Source organism: Zingiber officinale, chromosome 7A (assembly GCF_018446385.1).
Source record: "Zingiber officinale cultivar Zhangliang chromosome 7A, Zo_v1.1, whole genome shotgun sequence".
Classification (NCBI taxonomy): domain Eukaryota; kingdom Viridiplantae; phylum Streptophyta; class Magnoliopsida; order Zingiberales; family Zingiberaceae; genus Zingiber; species Zingiber officinale.
The window spans coordinates 20,835,321-20,846,382 of NC_055998.1; the positions used below are offsets into that span (position 1 = coordinate 20,835,321).

At 37.6% G+C, this 11,062-nt stretch overlaps 1 long non-coding RNA gene across 1 annotated transcript; it reads right to left on the reverse strand.

The window, feature by feature from the left end:
* Nucleotides 1-8,017: 8,017 nt before the first annotated feature.
* Nucleotides 8,018-9,263, reverse strand: LOC121999971. Its single transcript, XR_006116867.1, has 3 exons — nt 8,686-9,263; nt 8,478-8,582; nt 8,018-8,078 (listed from the first exon to the last, which is right to left on the reverse strand). It is a non-coding gene; the product is annotated as an uncharacterized LOC121999971 (long non-coding RNA).
* Between the last annotated feature and the right edge of the window lie 1,799 nt (nt 9,264-11,062).

The window sequence follows — 11,062 nt, forward strand, 5'->3', positions numbered from 1 at the left end:
GTTTCCCCATCAATTTCTCCTCCAAGGATTTGTATTTCATTTAGATAAGCCATCATCTTTAGGATATGATCCCTTACGGGAGTACCCTCTTGCATGGTGGCCGTCATTATCTTTCTCATGGCTTCTTGCCTAGAGGCCCGATCCTGGTGACCAAAGAGTTCCTTGAGATTGTTCATAATATCATAAGCTGTTGGTAAATCTTGATGCTGATGTTGCAATACATTTGACATTGAAGCCAAAATATAACACTGCGACATCTCATCTTCTTTTACCCATTTCTTATGATATTCAATCTCCTCTTGGGTAGATTCACCAGTGGGTGCATCAGGGCAAGGCTCAGTCAGTACAAACTTATAGCTTTCAGCAGTAAGAACAATGTCCAGGTTCCTTTTCCAATCTATGTCGTTAGGACCAGTAAGTCTGTTCTCTTTTAGTATGATGGCCAGTGGGTTGAAAGTCATCCTAAGAATCACAAATAACTTTTGGTCAGAACTTTAAATTTAGAATAATATTGATTCCTCAAACAATACTATTTTAAATTAAGCAACACCTCAAAACACCGTGAATTTTGTATGCCACGATAGTGTGGACGTATACAAATTCAACATTTGTAAAAGGAGGGTTTAGCCCATTAATTTTATTATCTTGTCAACCTAACTTTTTGACAAATAAAATTAATAGTTGGTTTCCTTTGGTCACACGAATAAATAGAGTGACTCCGATGGAGAGGATACTATTAGACGTGCCTAATTGTATACCATTACTTGACACTAAGTCCATTAATAAGATTGTGCCCCTTCCGATGGGGAAGATTACACGCTCTTAATTAATTTCCTATAGTCATCCAAAATGGAAGTTTGATCTAGTGATCCACAAACAAACTCATCCGATATGGAGGAAGACACTCAGAGCCAACGCGCAAGTTTGTTTGCATCACTTACAAACCAGTAATGGAGACCGTGGAATTTATTTAAAATCCCTCTCCCACTTAGTTATTTAAAATGAGGAATTTTGACTATGCTAGCCTACTTAACATGCATACTAACAAGCACACATAGCACAACATAAAAGCAATAAATAGAAAAACTTGTAACGACCCAAATTTCCTCAATTAGAGTCCTAAAAGTAATTTAAAAATATTTAAAAATGCTATAGAAATATTCAAGGGATTTTTAGAAATTTTCAGAGTATTTTTATGTAATTTTTGGAGGTCGTTTGGTATATTTACTAAATGAAGGAAGTTTCAACAAAAAATATCCAAGCCGAGAATTGAACCCATGACCTTTGACTCGGTCAAAACTCGACTGACCAGGTGGGCAAACGGATTTTTCTGTTTAGAAAAGGTAGCGAATTTATTTAAGATAGTTAACAAAATATTGGATTATAAAAGGGATAAGTTGATCTTGGATTTGTCTGTTTAGAAAAGGTAGCGAATTTATTTAAGATAGTTAACAGAATATTATAAAAGGGATAAGTTGATGTTGGATTTGTATGTTTAGAAAAGGTAGCGAATTTATTTAAGATAGTTAGCAGAATATTGGATTATAAAAGGGATAAGTTGATGTTGGATTTGTCTGTTTAGAAAAGGTAGCGAATTTATTTTAGATAATTAACAGAATATTGGATTATAAAAGGGATAAGTTGATGTTGGATTTGTCTGTTTAGAAAAGACAGCGAATTTATTTAAGGAGTTAACAGAAATATTAAGTTATAAAAAGGGATAAGTTGATGCTCTGTTTTCCCGTGACTTAAACCATTCTCTCCTTCTCTTCTGCGTACGATGGCGGAGCTCGGGCAGAAAACGAAAGGGAGTTAGGGCATCATCTCCGGCTGTCGGCCAAGGTCCTAAAAGCCCTTTTTGTTCGGTTGTGAGTCCAAGAATCAAGGTAAGTGCTTCTCACCTGCAGTAGGAGTAGTTTCGGACCTTTGTTCTTCTTGAATTCGAAGTATAAGAAGCGCTTATAGTGCAGATTTTTAATTAAGCCTATAGTGCAGATTTTAATTAAGCTTATAATGTAGATTTTTATGTAGAGCTTATATTGCAGATTCTAATTAAGCGCTTATAGTGCAGATTTTTAATTAAGCCTATAGTACAGATTTTAATTAAGCCTAGAGTGCAGATTTTTATGTAGAGCTTATATTGCAGATTTTAATTAAGTGCTTATAGTGCAGATTTTTAATTAAGCCTATAGTACAGATTTTAATTAAGCTTATAGTGCAGATTTTTATGTAGAGCTTATATTGCAGATTTTAATTAAGCGCTTATAGTGTAGATTTTTAATTAAGCCTATAGTACATATTTTAATTAAGCTTATAGTGCAGATTTTTATGTAGGCTTATAGTGCAGATTTTAATTAAGCTTATAGTGTAGCTTTTATGTTTGCATTGTATGCAGAAATAGTGTAGCATAGAATGCAGAATCTTGATTAGAATAGTATGCAGAATTTTGATTAACATAGTATACAGATTTTTGTTTATGCATTTCAAAGTTAGAATTTGTTTAAACATTTCAGTTTTTAAAGAAGCATTCTTTTATTAGAGGTATTAACAAGTATAAGAAAGATAAAGAAAAGAAAGAAAAAGGCCAAGGCCTTAAGTAGATCCCAAAGTCAAGACTTTAGGGATTTTAGCGCACAAGGTGCTCGTTAAAATGCCGAGGCATTATATATTAGAAGTATTAAAAGATAACAAGTATTTTACTTTTATCAGTGGCACTGTACTGGACTCTCAGTTGTCCTTGGGTTGGGCTCCCATAGTCGTCCCTAGGTTTAGATAACCTAGTATGCAGGACTCTTAGTTGTCCTTGGGTTGGGATCCCATAGTCGTCCCTAGGTTTAGATAATCTAGTAAACCCTACTAGATTCGGGACCAGCTGTCTCAGGTCTAGTTAGGGATGCGCACATAGCAAGTACAGTTGTCGGGCCCAAGAAGAAAGTTGATTATTATTTTGAAGTATTAAAGTATAAGTTTTCAAAAAAAAAAAATAAGCTTCACATAAGTTTAAAATTCAGCAAGTTTAGCTTTCTTATATACTGACATGTTGTTTAGATTTGCTTACATGTTTAGTATTTCAGTATGCTATGTTTCGTTTGCTATTAGATGAGAATTTAGTTTCCAGATTTCTTTCAGCTTACATGCATACTTGAGTTTTGTGAGTTTGATAGCGCTTACTAAGCAATTTTGCTTATAGATGCATTTCCTCTTACTGCAGATAAAGGAAGACGATGAGGAGGTGCGGATGGTGTGTGATGTCAGGACTATGGAAGAGACTTGGGATATTATTAAGTTTCCGCATGTTAGTAATTAATGAACATTTGAAGTTGTATTTTAAGTTCATGTCATTTGAGATTATTTTGTTTAGATTGCATGGAGATGAGTTCTATTTAGTAAGTATGCATTTTTGGTGTTGTCACTTATTTAACTGCGTGAGTGATTGATATATATATTCCAGCCGCCTGTGGCCGATGTATATTATGTTTGTATATCAGTTTAAGGTCACCGGTACAGGGGAGATTCTGCCGAAATTTTTCGGTAGGGTTTCCATGTGGTTTTTAATCATACCGGTTAAGTAGAGTTAGTAGTTAAGTAACGGTCACTCTTAGAGAGCAGTAGTAGTAAGAAGGGTGGTCGTTACAAGTTGGTATCAAAGCAGTTCCTATTCTCCAGCATCACACATCAACACCATCCTTGCCGTCTTAAAGTAAGAAAATATTTAAATTTTTTTTTGTATGCTTTCTTTATTCTTTACAGTAAAGAAAAGTCCTTAGAAGTATTAGATTATATGTACAAAATAGGGAGATGTTTAGAAGTTCTTATAAACCGGGGACCTAAGCCTGGAGAGCTTGCCAATTTATGTTCTGGGATGGTGGTATGATCCGGGGACCTAAGCCCAGTGAGCGCGCCAGAATTAAACAAGATATGTTCTGGGATGGTGGTATGATCTGGGGACCTAAGCCCGGTGAGCGCGCCAAAATCAAACAAGATATGTTCTGGAATGGTGGTATGATCTGGGGACCTAAGCCCAGTGAGCGCGCCAGAATAAAACAAGATATGTTCTGGGATAGTGGTATGATCTGGGGACCTAAGCCCAGTGAGTGCGCCAGAATCAAACAAGATATGTTCTGGGATGGTGATATGATCTGGGGACCTAAGCCTAGTGAGCACGCCAGAATCAAACAAGATATGTTCTGGGATGGTGGTATGATCCGGGGACCTAAGCCCGATGAGCGTGCCAGAATAAAGGGGAACTCCGGTCCTAAGTTTGGACCCCTACCAACCTAGCGCTAGAGTAGTTGTCTGATCAACAACTTATGTTATGGTACTACTAAGTGCAACTAGGCCACCACAATAGTATGTTTATGAGTATGCATGCAAGTATGTTCAAGTCATGTTATGTTTATATTTACGTTTATGTTTAGGTCTACGTTATGTTCATGTTATGTTTTTGCCTATGCATATGGACATGCTTGTGATCGAGTCTATCATTATGTTTAGTTCATCTACCATGCTTACATTTATGCTGTCATGCTTATGTCACTGCTTATGCTTATGTTCATTGTATGTAGGTTAGGAGGTCCTAAGATACCTTTGATGTGGTTTTCCTTAGTACATTAGATTATGGACGCTAACTAATGCATGTACAAGGTAGAGAACATGCTATAGAATTATTCTGAGTTCGAGAACGAACTTTTTATAAGATATGGGAATTGTAATGACCCAAATTTCCTCAATTAGAGTCCTAAAAGTAATTTTAAAATATTTTAAAATGCTATAGAAATATTCTAGGGTTTTTTAGAAATTTTTAGAGTATTTTTATGTAATTTTTGAAGGTCATTTGGTATTTTTACTAAACGAAGGAAGTTTCGACAAAAAATATCCAAGCCGAGAATTGAACCCACGACCTTTGACTCAGTCAAAACTTAGCTGACCAGGTGGGCAAACGGATTTTTCTTTTTATAAAAGGTTGCGAATTTATTTAAGATAGTTAACAGAATATTGGATTATAAAAGGGATAAGTTGATCTTGGATTTGTCTGTTTAGAAAAGGTAGCGAATTTATTTAAGATAATTAACAGAATATTATAAAAGGGATAAGTTGATGTTGGATTTGTCTGTTTAAAAAAGGTAGCGAATTTATTTAAGATAGTTAGCAGAATATTGGATTATAAAAGGGATAAGTTGATGTTGGATTTGTCTGTTTAGAAAATGTAGTGAATTTATTTAAGATAATTAACAGAATATTGAATTATAAAAGGGATAAGTTGATGTTGGATTTGTCTGTTTAGAAAAGATAGTGAATTTATTTAAGGAGTTAACAGAAATATTAAGTTATAAAAAGGGATAAGTTGATGCTCTATTTTCCCGTGACTTAAACCATTCTCTCCTTCTCTTTTGCGTACGATGGCGGAGCTCGGGCAGAAAACGAAAGGGAGTTAGGGCATCATCTCCGGCGGCCGGCCAAGGTCCTAGAAGCCCTTTTTGTTCGGTTGTGAGTCCAAGAATCAAGGTAAGTGCTTCTCACCTGCAGTAGGAGTAGTTTCGGACCTTTGTTCTTCTTGAATTCGAAGCATAATAAGCACTTATAGTGCAGATTTTTAATTAAGCCTATAGTGCAGATTTTAATTAAGCTTATAATGCAGAAATTTATGTAGAGCTTATATTGCAGATTTTAATTAAGCGCTTATAGTGTAGATTTTTAATTAAGCCTATAGTACAGACTTTAATTAAGCTTATAGTGCAGATTTTTATGTAGAGCTTATATTGCAGATTTTAATTAAGCGCTTATAGTGCAGATTTTTAATTAAGCCTATAGTACAGATTTTAATTAAGCTTATAGTGCAGATTTTTATGTAGAGTTTATATTGCAGATTTTAATTAAGCGCTTATAGTGTAGATTTTTAATTAAGCCTATAGTACAGATTTTAATTTAGCTTATAGTGCAGATTTTTATGTAGGCTTATAGTGCAGATTTTAATTAATCTTATAGTGCAGATTTTATGTTTGCATTGTATGCAGACATAGTGTAGCATAGAATGCAGAATCTTGATTAGAATAGTATGCAGAATTTTGATTAGCATAGTATGCAGATTTTTGTTTATGCATTTCAAAGTTAGAATTTGTTTAAACATTTCAGTTTTTAAAGAAGCATTCTTTTATTAGAGGTATTAACAAGTATAAGAAAGATAAAGAAAAGAAAGAAAAAGGCCAAGGCCTTAAGTAGATCGCAAAGTCAAGACTTTAGGAATTTTGGCACACAAGGTGCTCGTTAAAATGCCAAGGCATTATATATTAGAAGTATTAAAAGATAACAAGTATTTTACTTTTATCAGTGGCACTGTACTGGACTCTCAGTTGTCCTTGGGTTGGGCTCCCATAGTCGTCCCTAGGTTTAGATAACCTAGTATGCAGGACTCTTAGTTGTCCTTGGGCTGGGCTCCCATAGTCGTCCCTAGGTTTAGATATGTCACGCCCCCAGAGGAGTCCTTACCGAAAAATTTCGGCAGAATCTCCCCTGTACGGGTGACAATCTGAGGCATACATACATACAAAAATACATCAGCCACATACGGCTGGAATATATATACACAACCACGCAGTTATATAATCAGCCCACTCGGCTAGAACAGAAATAAACACAACCACGCAGTTATATAAATATATTAATCAGCCCACACGGCTGTACTAAAATCAACACAGCGAAAATCACTAACAACGATCACAAAACACAAATCAACTGACTGCGAGCCGGCTCGGCTTGACACAATAATATCAAACTAAATACAAAAGAATACAAATACATAAACAAGTACAAAACCCAAAATGCAAATAACGTAAGAAATACCGAAATCGTAAGGTCGTCCTCGAATGCGACGTGGAACTGGCGGACAGGATCTCCAGGCGACTCCATAAATCCTTTACCTGCTACCTGGTGAAATTACCAATATACGGGGTGGTGAGTATAAAGACTCAGCGGGTAATAGACGGATAGTGCATGAGTATAGTAAAACAAACTAGAGATGCAAAGGTATACAGTCTCGTATGGAAATAGCAGATACTACAGTGATATCATAATAAGTGTCCATACGAAACCATATCCTAGGCTAGTAAGGAAGGTAGATGTAGCAAAGTCCTGCTAAGTACTGTTCATAACTACATGGTATCATGTGAGTTATATACAGGTCAACAGTAAGTAAGCCGGTGTCTAAACACCTAACATGTATAAATCTCAACCTAAGTAAGCATAACAGCATAAATAACCAACAGCAGCATAATCTAGAAGCATAGATAAGCAACAACAACATAAGTAAACAACCAGCAGATATAAACAACGTATGTACGGATGGTCACCCGCCCACCTCTACGCACCACGACCCTGTATGGTCGAGACCGGATCGATGACAAGCTGACCACCCAAAGGCCGCCACTACTCTCGAGTGACCGGATGGACAGGTGCATAGTAGCTGAATAGCTACGTCTGCGACGGGGTCCCTGCTACCCCCATGAGTGGCCGAGTGTGACAGGACAGGACAAGCGGCACGCTCCAGCTACCACTACCCATGAGCGGCCGAGCGTGCGGCCCAGGCCAACGACCGTCTCAACCACAAGGGAGCCAAAGTCGTCGACTATGCATGCAATGACATGATGCGAAAATGCAGCAGTCATCATATATATATATATAAACAGAAACAGGTATGCTACATGAAGCCAGCATGCTCAGTAAGGTGTGTAAATAAACAGCAATCAAAGCATATAAACATGGTATCAGGTGTCCATATATCCAATACCTACTATCTAATGTCTGGTATCTGGTATCCAATACCTAGTACTATAGTATCTGCTAAAATATCATCGATAGCAACAAGAGACTGTATAGAAACCGACATGAGTAGCTCAAAGATTGAGTGGAAGTATCAAGCGTAGGAAAAATAAGAGTGGAGTCAAGATAAACATAGTAGCCAACTAAACATATAGCTCATGCACTAAGATCAATGTGCTAAAGAGATAAAGCAAGAAGTACCCGCCTTTTTACGTAGATCGTGATAGGTAATGTCTCGTCGAGATGTGTCTCCGCCTAGTATCCTACAACACAAAATACATCGTACTGCTAAGTTTTATCACAAGCCAAATAGTTAATCCTAATCCCAATCCGATTATGAATCAACACTTAAATTCCATTTACTAATCCAACACCACATTCACAACTAATTCCCTTATGATTTAATTTAATTCAATTAGTTAACCCTTCTTGTTAACATGCTCCAATTATCCATCAAAATATAAACTATCAATTCAACTAACATAATCAATCATGTATCAATTAATCCTCAAGTAACACTAACATCTTTTAGATTAATCAATGCCAAGTTTAAAATACTCTTATCAACTAATCAAGTCCATAATCCAATAGATTAAACAATCCTAACTATTTCCACCACTAAATTGGGTTTAACCCTATGCATAAATCACTACAATACTCACCCAAATCCAATCGCGCAGCCGTTGACCCATGACCGGGGAAGCTTGCCGTTGGAAAGTAGCTGGAGCTGTGGATGCCTCACGAACAGCACAACTGGGGCTTAACGGCTAGCCACAATTACAAACATTCCAAATTAAAACACAATCCTCATTCCACTTCAATTACAAATCAAAGCATAATACCAAAATTTCAAACTCCTCTATTTGTTACCTCCTGGCACAGGACAGCGGTGAATCTGGGCCGGAGATGAAGAAATGTAGAGATACACTGGCGATAAGCTTTGAGGTGATAGTGAGATCAAATCTTCGACGATCGTTCTATGCCGGCAAGGAAAAGGAACAGAAATTCCATGAAGAGTAGAAGACATTGGACCTCCCTGACGGAACACTGCCGCTTTGCTCGAAACCGCAAGAGATAAGAGAGGATTGCCCTAATCCCCTCTTCGATTTCTCCTCCTCCCAGCGACGGCGATGAGAAGGAGAAGAAGGAAAATTGAGATTAGGGAAAGAAGGAATCGGGAGGCTAGTGCACAAAGATTGCCGACCTCAGATGGGTGGTCAGCTGAAGTGATCGGCCATGGAGGGAGCTCTGCAGCTCTTGCGACAGTCGCCAGTGTCGCCAATTGGTCGCGTAAATAGACGGTGGCAGCGATCGTCGACGGCTAGCTATGGTATTCGTCCTCACAGCTTGGCGTCGAGCTCGATGGTCGCCGGCGATGGCGGATCAAGAGGAGATGAAGACTGTCGGCGCTGGATTGGGTGAGGAAGAAGGAAAGGGAAATGGGTGGTAGGCGTGAGAGGGAGGGGAAGAAAATTATGTTTTTATATAAACATATATAACTTAGGTTTAATTAATCAAAACCTAAGTCTATTCCTCAATCAACTCCCATATTTAGGCATTCCAAAGAGGCTTTCTCGCTGTCCAATAATTGATCCCCTTAAATACGTTATACGGCCTCCGATTAAATCCTAGAAAATTCCTAAAAATTCCTGAAAAATCCAATAAGATTATTTGTCCAATAACCTTATTATTTAAATATTATTTGGGTGCTGTATTTTACATTCTCCCCCACTAATAAAAATTTGGTCCCCAAATTTACTACTCAACCCAGTGATCCACATCTCAGTGTAACAATCCAACAACATACTCATATACAGCTCCATCCAAATATCCTTAACAAACCTCTAACTGCAAGGTATGACTCTGTGGGTTATGAGCTCATCCTGCTTCCGCTACTCTCACACTGTTGTCTAGCCAACTATGAGTAAATCAATCATCTCCATCGGTACAAGTCATGAACTCAAATGTAACTTTTAGGTTATCTAACTAACACAAATAACCCAAAGACCAGAATCTCTATAAAATAGAGTGAGTCGGTCTCCTACTGGTCAAACCAACAAAATAAATCGATCAACTACTGTCTGATCCAACAAAAGTAAATCCATCATCTACTGATAAGACTAACTAAGGTAAATCGATACCTAACTACCCAAGTCAACCAGGATAAAACGGTCCTCTACTAACCGAACTAACAGGTGTAGATCAATCCTCTCCTACCCAAGTCAATAAGAGTAAATCAATTCTCTACGAACCAAGGCAATACGAGTAAATTGGTTCTCCACGAACTGAAGCAATATGATATTTAGCAGATACTAACCACTACTAAACTAGTGATAACAGAAATTAATAACACTAGTGGTATGGTAAAAGAAGTCCTATGAGACTGTATTCCTTGATCTCTAGTAGGGTCAACCGGGATCAGTGATTGACCCAACACATTTGATGTATGCTACCAACAACTGGACAGGTACTAACAAAAGCATACTAATACATAACATAACTAACATAACAACTATGCATGCACTAACAGAAATGTAAGATACCGATATGCAAACATACCTCTTATAGCTTGGAGAATCCTGTCGCTGCCTGGTCCCAAAACCCGAAAAGTCACATCGAGAAACCAAATCACGAAAAACCAAACGAAAATAGGCCTCATAAACCTGAAGCTCTGATACCAATAAATTGTCACGCCCCCAGAGGAGTCCTTACCGAAAAATTTCGGCAGAATCTCCCCTGTACGGGTGACAATCTGAGGCATACATACATACAAAAATACATCAGCCACATACGGCTGGAATATATATACACAACCACGCAGTTATATAATCAGCCCACTCGGCTAGAACAGAAATAAACACAACCACGCAGTTATATAAATATATTAATCAGCCCACACGGCTGTACTAAAATCAACACAGCGGAAATCACTAACAACGATCACAAAACACAAATCAACTGACTGCGAGCCGGCTCGGCTTGACACAATAATATCAAACTAAATACAAAAGAATACAAATACATAAACAAGTACAAAACCCAAAATACAAATAACGTAAGAAATACCGAAATCGTAAGGTCGTCCTCGAATGCGACGTGGAACTGGCGGACAGGATCTCCAGGCGACTCCATAAATCCTTTACCTGCTACCTGGTGAAATTACCAATATACGGGGTGGTGAGTATAAAGACTCAGCGGGTAATAGACGGATAGTGCATGAGTATAGTAAAACAAACTAGAGATGCAA